Here is a 10,147-nt window from a genome sequence, read left to right as displayed (position 1 = left end):
GCTGGACCTAGTGACTCACCTCTATGACTAGAACAGGGCACAAAATGATAGGCTGTCACTTCCAAGACTAGGTTACAAAAAGATTGGCTTCTGTGTGGGTACCCTCTCGCTTCTCGCTCTCAGGAAAACAAGCAGCCATGTTGCAAACTTCCCCAAAGAGAGACCCCGGTGGCAAGAAACTGATGTCCCCTACTGTATAGCCAATATTCGCGGCTGCCATCAAAGCTGCCTGGCCAATGCAGGTTCAGGTTTGATTCAGACAGACAGTAAGGAATCAACAGAGCGAAAACTGGTGGTCCACTTTCCTTCATTCTAGACTCGTACTCAGCAACCAAGTAAAAGTACATACAGGGCTCCAAAACCCACTCATTCAGCGCTCACAAAGCCACTGACTCATCTGAGTTTCCTAGAATCAAAGGCTTCTACTTCACCAGCCTTATTCACCTCTGTTCCTGTTGGTCAAATAAGTTTTTAAATATGATATATGTAAAGCCAATAGCCACGGCCACCATCACAGGAGCCTGGCCCATTCAGGTTTGCATTAGATTCAGACAGACAGAAATGAAACAATGGAGCCAAGAACTGGTGGGCCATTACCTTCTAATCCTAGCTTGCACCTGGTGAGCAAGAAATACACACAGTGAGAAAACACTTCCCTTTCCATTCAGGGCTGCCAAAGCCACTGACTTATCCGAGTTTCCTAGAATCAAAAGTTTCTAACCTCACCAGTCTCATTCACCTCTGTTCCCCATCTCTTTCTCTCTGCACAAACTGGCTTCTCCTTCAGCATTCTGCCATCTTGGCTGCCTCTCCTCTCCTCCACGTGGCCTTTATCTGCTCTCCTCTCTTCTTTCCTCCTAGAACATAATCCCTCTTCTCCTCCTAAAACCTTTTGGCACAAATGCCCTCCTCCAACACACAATACAATCATGCCCATCCCAAGCAAGAAGGGCAACTAATATCATCCCCTGGGTGACGGGCTTCCACATGGGCAGCGCAATCTTTAACAAAGTGAACATAATATATTTTATCTGCCCAACAATATATGTTTGCTCGCTTATAGTTTGCATTGGGTGTGGGAGACAGGCTGTAAGCAGGCAGGGTGGTTATAGCCTAATATGTATTTTCCTATGGCTTTAGGCGACCCCTGTGTTTTGGTCATTCGACCCCCGCCGGGGTCACGACCCACAGGTTGAGAACCGCTGGCCTAAGGCTTAGTTTAAGACTAAGCTTTTCCCCAAACTCTTGACTGATTGCATGATATGGGGTGGTGCACTCTCATGAAGGATCCCATTATGCCTCAGATAAGTGACTTTGTATCAGAGACTTCCTTGTTTGTATATTGGATTAAAGGTTTTGATTTCTACACTATAAAGTGGGGCAGACCAGGTGCTTGCTCTCTCGGTTCCTGAGATTAGCATTAGAGAAGAGAGCAGAGAAAGGCCACATGGAGGAGAGGAGAAGCAGCCAAGATGGTGGAATGCTGAAGGAGAAGCCAGTTTGTGCAGAGTTTGTGCAGAGAGAAGGAGATGGGGAACAGAGGTGAATAAGGCTGCTGAGGTAGAAACCTTTGATTCTAGGAAACTCAGATAAGTCAGTGGCTTTGGCAGCCCTGAATGGAAAGGGAAGTGTTTTCTCACTGTGTGTATTTCTTGCTCACTGGATGCAAGCTAGGATTAAAAGGTAATGGCCCACCAGTTCTTGGCTCCGTTGTTTCATTACGGTTCTTCTGAATCAAATGCGAACCTGCACTGGCCAGGCGGCTGTGATGGTGGCTGTGGCTACTGTCTTTACAGTTCCCCATCTCCTTCTCCTCCACAAACTGGCTTTTCCTTCCCATTCCACCATTTTGTTTTGTTTTTTTGTATTTTTCTGAAGCTGGAAACGGGGAGAGACAGTCAGACAGACTCCCGCATGCGCCCGACTGGGATCCACCCGGCACGCCCACCAGGGGCAATGCTCTGCCCACCAGGGGGCGATGCTCTGCCCCTCCGGGGCGTCGCTCTGCCTCGACCAGAGCCACTCTAGCGCCTGGGGCAGAGGCCAAGGAGCCATCCCCAGCGCCCGGGCCATCCTTGCTCCAATGGAGCCTTGGCTGCGGGAGGGGAAGAGAGAGACAGAGAGGAAGGGGGGGGTGGAGAAGCAAATGGGCGCTTCTCCTATGTGCCCTGGCTGGGAATCGAACCTGGGTCCCCTGCACGCCAAGCCAACGCTCTACTGCTGAGCCAACCGGCCAGGGCCCCCATTCCACCATTTTGGCTGCCTCCTCCACGTGGCTTCCCTGCCCTGCTCCAGTCTGGGATGCTCCTCCCGACAAGAGTGTGGCCACTCTCTCCAAAATGGCCTCCTAGCTCCTATTTTTAAAACATTTTGGTGCAAAAGCCCTCCCCCAACACATATTAGCACAACCATGCCCCTTCCCAAGCAAGAAGGGCATTAATATTATCACCTGAGCGAGGGGCAGTGCCATCTTTAACAATAAGAGTGAGAAAAAATAACTTTATCTGCCCAACACTTATCAACAGCCAGTAAGGACCTGAGGTCTGCCAGTAGTCACAGGAGTGAACTTAGAAATGCATTCTCTCTCAGTCGAGCCCTGAGGTCACTGGTGCCCCACGAACACCTTGATCCCAGTCTTGCGAGTGATCCTGAGACAAGGCACCCAGAGAAATGTGTAGTTAATCACCCATCTAACCTTGAACCCTCTATGACTTAGATTGGGGAACTTTAGTTAAAAGCCCTGAGTGAATGTCTCTTGGATGCAAACACCAAAAAGCTGTGTGAGGCCCTGGCCGGTTGGCTCAGCGGTAGAGCGTCGGCCTGGCGTGTGGGGGATCCAGGTTCGATTCCTGGCCAGGGCACATAGGAGAAGCGCCCATTTGCTTCTCCACCCCCACCCCCTCCTTCCTCTCTGTCTCTCTCTTCCCCTCCTGCAGCCAAGGCTCCATTGGAGCAAAGATGGCCCGGGCGCTGGGGATGGCTCCTTGGCCTCCACCCCAGGCGCTGAGTGGCTCTGGTCACGACAGAGCGACGCCCCAGAGGGGCAGAGCATCGCCCCCTGGTGAGCAGAGCATCGCCCCTGGTGGGCGTACTGGGTGGATCCCAGTCGGGCGCATGCGGGAGTCTGTCTGACTGTCTCTCCCTGTTTCCAGCTTCAGGAAAAAAAAAAAAAAAAAAAAAAAAAGTTGTGTCAGTGAGTGACCTTTGTGCCAACACAAAGGAATGCATGTGAACGGGCTTTAGAAAATTAGCCTAGAGGTTCTAGATTGCCCCTTCCTTTGTGCTTGCTAATTAGCAAAAGAAAAGGAATGTACTGACCAACTTAGCCCTTTCTCCATGTCAGCAAAATGGCCATTAGTCATTCTTTCCTCTTATCACCTGGCCTACCTCCCTTGAAATCCTGTTACCTCTGTGTTGCTTCTGATCAATAAAAGCTAAGGGAGAAGGAGATTCAGGAGGTCTTCTTTGTCTCCCTTGGCAGGTCTCCCCCTCTTCCTCTTGACATCAGTTTGTGTCTTGAGTAGATTTTTTCCACGCGACACTAGTAGTTCCCAGTGGACTGGAGTGCTACAGAAACGCTCCCAGATTCCTGATCCACAGAGACTCTGAGATAATAAGTGTGTGTTGTTTTAAGCTGTTTGTTTTAAGAATGATGCATAAGGCAGCAATAGACAATCTACACAGACCTATGTAACCAAACATTAACTGAGGTTTATCTCGGGGTAGCAGGATTATATGAGTAATCAGGGTTTTCTTCTTCTTCTTTTTTTTTTTTTTTTTTTTTGTATTTTTCTGAAGCTGGAAACGGGGAGAGACAGTCAGACAGACTCCCGCATGTGCCCGACCGGGATCCACCCGGCACGCCCACCAGGGGCGACGCTCTGCCCACCAGGGGGCGACGCTCTGCCCCTCCGGGGTGTTGCTCTGCCGCGACCAGAGCCACTCTAGCGCCTGGGGCAGAGGCCAAGGAGCCATCCCCAGCGCCCGGGCCATCTTTGCTCCAATGGAGCCTTGGCTGCGGGAGGGGAAGAGAGAGACAGAGAGGAAGGAGGGGGGGGTGGAGAAGCAAATGGGCGCTTCTCCTATGTGCCCTGGCCGGGAATCGAATCCGGGTCCCCTGCACGCCAGGCCGACACTCTACCGCTGAGCCAACCGGCCAGGGCCCAGGGTTTTCTTCTTTTTGCTCATTTATATTTCCTAATTGTAGTATATCACCATGAATTATATTCAAAATGAATAATACTAAGGTAACCAACTTTTTTACAATGAAAAGGAGGACAAAAATAAATTGAAGAAAACAATATTGTAAATAAGATAAACATTTTATTCATTGCAACAATAATACACTATAATATAATAAATGCATAATAAAAACATTTGTAATATTTTGTATTATAATTAGGCTTACATGCCTATTAATTTTTAATAATAATTGTAAGAAAAAAGTACTCATTTAGATACAAATATGTCACATCACACTCAATGGATCGACTCTGCATCGATCGAATACGGACATTTACAGATTGGTCTTCCAATATCAAAAAGGAGGACTCGTAGGAGGACACTTCTTGAGGGAGGACGGAACTTACAAAAGAAAGACTGTCCTCCCTAAAGGAGGACGATTGGTCACCTTAGTAATACCAAATAAACATCATTTCAAAATTATGTTCAAAACAACTCCTAAAGGAAAACAAAGGAGCAAACATTTATAACCCTATGTTAGGCAGAGATTTCTTAGATAACTCACAAAAAAAAAGGTGATCCAAAAGAGATAGTTTGGATGTTATCAAAGTTAAAAAAAAAAACCTTTGCCTTTTAACAAACATCATTTTTTAAAAATGAAAAAAACATATATTTTTCCAGGCAGACAAGATTTGCAAATCATACCTGATAAAGGACTTGTTTTCAGAATCTGCAAAGAACAGGAAGATTAAAAAAAAAAGAACAGTAAGATAAACAACCCAATTAAAAAATAAGCAAAAGATTTGAATAGACATTTCTCTAAAAATACCCAAATAGCTAATGAGCACATGAAAAGATAATCAACATCATTAGTTATTAGGAAAAGGTGAATTCAAACCACAAAGAGATACCAATACATACCTATTGGAATGGCTATAATCAAAAGGTCAGGTGTTGGTGAGGATGTAAAAAAAAATAAGGGAATCTTTTATACACTGCTGGTGTGAATGTAAAATGGTGCGGCCACCTTGGAAGACAGTTTGGTGGCTTCTTAAAAACTTAAATATAAATGTACCAGATGACCCACTCCAGAAATGAAAACATGTCCACACAAAGATTTGTAGGCAAATATTCATAGCAGAATTGTTCTCAATAGGCAACAACTGGAAACAATCCAAATTTCCATGGACAGATGGATGGATAAACAAAATATGGCGTATCCACATAATGAGATACTCCTCAGCCATGAAAAAGAACGAAGTCTGATCCATGCTACAACAGCACTGGACCACAAAACAGTATGACAGTTGAAAGAAGCCACACAGAAAAGAACACAGAGTATCTGATTCTGCTTAAATGTCCAGGAAAGGACATTTTACAGAGACAGAAAGCAGATCAGTAGTGGTCTGGGGCTAGAGTGAGAGTGAGTCTGGCAACAAATAAACACGAGGATGTGTGTTGGAGTGACAAAAATGTCCTAAAACTGGGTGTGGGGATGGTTGCATAATGATATAAACTTATTAAAATCACAAAATTATATACTTACAATGGGTAAACTTTATGCTATATAAATTATAGCTCAAGAAAGCTATAAAAAATTTATGTTCATAACCTTGGACCCAATAATTTCATGCCAAGGGCATAATCAGAAATGTACGCAGACTTGTGGCAAGTATGTTTGAAACAGAGTTTTTTTTAAAGTTAATGAATAAGTAGAAACAACTAGAATGCTTAGTAATAGATAACAAATGATTATTAAGTGGTGATCCACTTGATAAAATAGTATGCAGCCATAAAAATGGTATTGACAAAGAATTTTTTAATGACCTGGGTAAGTGCTGAGGATAGAGTACAAAGTTGTTCCTATGGCCAGCTTTCCCCAAAAGTAAAAAGAGTTTATATATTAGTGTTCATTTCTAAACCTAGTTACATTTGTTCTGTGAATGTATGTCTATATATACTGCTTACAAAAATTAGGGGATATTTCAAAATAAATATGAAGCAATAAAAAAAGCATTTGATTTTTTTATTAAACAAGAACATCAGAAAAGCAAACAAGTCAAAGAAAATTGTTTGATTATGCAAATGAGATGCAAAGCCAACTTTTATTTCATTGGTGAAAATGCGCTATTATAAAGGCTGAAAGTACTGGAGTATCTGCACATTCCCTGATCCCCTAATTTTTGTATATAGCATAACCAGATGCAGAACTATATGATTTCACATATAGATGGGATATAAAACTGAGACTTGTGGACATAGATAAAAGTGAAGTGGTTACCAGGGAGAGGGGGTTGGGGAGAGAGGGGCTTAAAGAGAGACAAATATACAGTGACAGGAAACAGTTTGACTTTGGGTGATGGATATACAACATAATCAACAGTTTGAATGCTATAGAGATGTTTACCTGAAACCTATGTACTCTTATTGATCAATGTCACCTCATTAAATTTTTTTTTTAATTTTTAAAATAAATATAGGGCTTTTTTTTTTCTTTTGGACATTTACAAATAGTAAACTATTGGTGATTATAAAAGTAATTTCTGTTTTCTTCTTTGTTCTTAATTATCTTTTCTGATTTATTTCCCAAAAAGCAAGTAATTCATTTTAAAATCTGGGGGGAAATTGTTTTAGGAAAGAAAAGCAGTGACAGTCCCTCCTGCCCCAGTGGGGGGGGGGGCGCTGAGGTTTCTCAGTGAGGATCACGTTGTGGCCTCAGCACTGATACAGAGGGCCTGGTGGCAGCTGCAGATATAAACAGCAGTGAGTACATCTGCAAACAGCTGCCTGAGCCCCATTCATCCCAGCTTGGACTCATCAGCCTGTCAGAGATGCAGGGATAGGGTGTGACCTAATGCAAGGCACTTCCTTCCTCATTAGCCATGCTCTGTGGAGTCTAGGGCAAGTTACTGATCTTTCTAGAATCTCAGTTTCTTATCTGTAACATAGGGACAATTAGGTTGCTCATTTCCAAAGTGGAAATCTGTCACGTTGGTTAACAAAATTCAAGGAATAAAGGAGTTGTATTAGCTAGCTTCCCAGGGTTGCTGTGACAAGTTATCACAACCTGAGTCACTGAAAACAACAGAAATGTATTCTCTCAAGTTCTGGAGGCAAGAAGTCTCAAAGTGTTGGCAGGGACATGCCCTCTGCAAAGGCTCTAGGGAAGACCTTATCTGTCTTACTTGTAGCAGACTCTCCAGTGACTAGAACAGTACTGATACATGCTAGATGCTCAGCAGAATTTGTACAAAGAGCAAACTGGTTAATAATTCAGAGGAGAGTGGATTCTTGTTTTGTTTTAGGACAATCTCTTTTTTTCTTTAAAAAAAGTGGCACATGCATTTTATAAAATATCAAAAACACACACAAGCGGAAAGATCAAAATTATCAGATTCACACCTTTTAGAGATAAAACACCACTAATATTTTTTCATATAGCTACCCAATATGTATAATGTTTTTAAAACATCATACTGTAAACATATTTTTTAAACTAATTTTTACACTCATCATTTTATGAATACAGCAATCCCCCCTTATCTTCAGAGGATCTGCCCCAAGACCCTCAGTGGATGTCTGAAGCCACAGCTAGTATCAAACCCTATATGTTATATCTTTTCCTATATGTACATACCTGTGATAAAGTTTAATAAATTAGGCAAGGTAAGAGATGAACAATAACTAGTAATAAAATAAAGTAATTAGAACAATATATTGTAATAAAAATTATGTGAATATGGCCTCTCTCTCAAAATACTTTATTGTACTGTACTTCTCCTTTTTTTTGTATTTTTCTGAAGTTGGAAACGGGGAGGCAGTCAGACAGACTCCCGCATGCACCCGACCGGGATCCACCCGGCATGCCCACCAGGGGGCGATGCTCTGCCCCTCTGGGGCATCACTCTGTTGCAACCAGAACCATTCTAGCGCCTGAGGCAGAGGCCATAGAGCCATCCTCAGCGCTTGGGCCATCTTTGCTCCAATGGAGCCTTGGCTGCGGGAGGGGAAGAGAGAGACAGAGAGGAGGGAGAGGGGGAGGGGTGGAGAAGCAGATGGGCACTTCTCCTGTGTGCCCTGGCCGGGAATCAAACCCAGGACTCCTGCACGCCAGGCCGACGCTCTACCACTGTGCAAACCAGCCAGGGCTGTACTTCTCCTTCTTGTGATGAGGTGATATGATGACACCATGTTACATGGTGAGATGAAGTGAGGTGACTGAATGGTGGAGGCACTGGGACGTAGCCTTAGGCTGCTATTAACCTCTGACAATACATAACAAGTACTTGACCTTCTCTTTGGCATATCTGAGTTGCCAGCATCACTACTCTTGTGCCTTGAGATCAATTAGTAAATAAAAAAATTACTTGAACACAAGCAGGGCGGTACTGCAACACTTGACCTGATAATCAAGATGGCTACTAAGTGCCAGGAGGAGCATATTTTTTACAACCTGGGCCAGAGGGAGCAGGACTCACGAGATTTTATCACGGCCTTCAGAACAGCAGAAAATATAAAATGTATGAATTGCTGGCCCTGGGGTAGCTTAGTCGGTCAGAGCATGGTCCCCATTCGCCAGTGGGGTTTGATTCCTGGTCAGGTCACATACAGAAACAGATGGATGTCTCTCTTTCTCTCTCCCTTGCTTTCTAAAATCAATAATTTTTTAAAAAAAGAATCAATCAATAAATGCATAAATAAGTGGAACAACAAATATGTGTTTCTCTCTAAAATCAGTAAGTAAAAAAAAATATTTTTAACTTATGAATTGTTTATTTCTGGAATTTTCCATTTAATACTTTTAGACTTTGGTTGACCGCCAGTGACTGCAACTGAAGAAAGCAAAATCAGGGTAAGGGAGGACTACTGTATCTGTCTGATTCATTATATATTATTCAACCCTACCAATTTTTGTTTGCAGAGCAGAATAACATTGTAAAATATTAACCGAGGTTTCTCTAAGCTTGTCCTCTTTGTCTAGGACTCGTCCCCCAATCAGACAGCAGCTGAACTGAGCTGTTATCATTGCCTCAAGCCAGGAATGACGTAAGAGAAACACAGATGATTTCAGGCTTTGGGATGACAGCACATCTACTCCTTCTCAGGGTGTGTGATACATAAAAGATGACTACAAATTAATTCTTTGTCACTGCTCCTATTAAGACATGGGGTCTATGTCCCCACCTGTTGAAAACAGGTGGATTTTGTGATTGCTTAACCAGAAAAGTAAGATGTAAAGGATGTTGTACCAGTCGCCAGGCCCAAAACTTAAGAGACTGGCAACTTCCAATCCCTGTTCTCAGACCCAGGTCCCAGAGCCTCCGTGTAAGGAGCTTGACTACCTAAGGCTGTCATTCTGTGAGACTCCTTAACTGCGCAGAAAAGCCTGGAGGACTCAACTTCATATGAAGAGAGTGAGGCCACGAGCACCCAGGCACCAGACACGTGCATGAAGAGCCATGTGGGAGGGTGCCCTTCCACCCAATGCCCAACCCTCAAAACAGTGCCCAAAGTAGGGTAGCTAGATTTAAGCAAATAAAATTACAGGACGTCCTGTTAAATTTGAATTTCAGATTGATGATGAATAATTCTTTAGTACCTGGCCGGTTGGCTCAGCGGTAGAGCGTCGGCCTAGCGTGCGGAGGACCCGGGTTCGATTCCCGGCCAGGGCACACAGGAGAAGCGCCCATTTGCTTCTCCACCCCTCTGCCGCGCTTTCCTCTCTGTCTCTCTCTTCCCCTCCCGCAGCCAAGGCTCCATTGGAGCAAAGATGGCCCGGGCGCTGGGGATGGCTCTGTGGCCTCTACCTCAGGCGCTAGAGTGGCTCTGGTCGCAACATGGCGACGCCCAGGATGGGCAGAGCATCGCCCCCTGGTGGGCAGAGCGTCGCCCCTGGTGGGCGTGCCGGGTGGATCCCGGTAGGGCGCATGTGGGAGTCTGTCTGACTGTCTCTCCCCGTTTCCAG

Source organism: Saccopteryx bilineata, chromosome 1, assembly GCF_036850765.1.
Source record: "Saccopteryx bilineata isolate mSacBil1 chromosome 1, mSacBil1_pri_phased_curated, whole genome shotgun sequence".
Classification (NCBI taxonomy): Eukaryota; Metazoa; Chordata; class Mammalia; order Chiroptera; family Emballonuridae; genus Saccopteryx; species Saccopteryx bilineata.
This window is presented reverse-complemented; position numbering follows the sequence as displayed.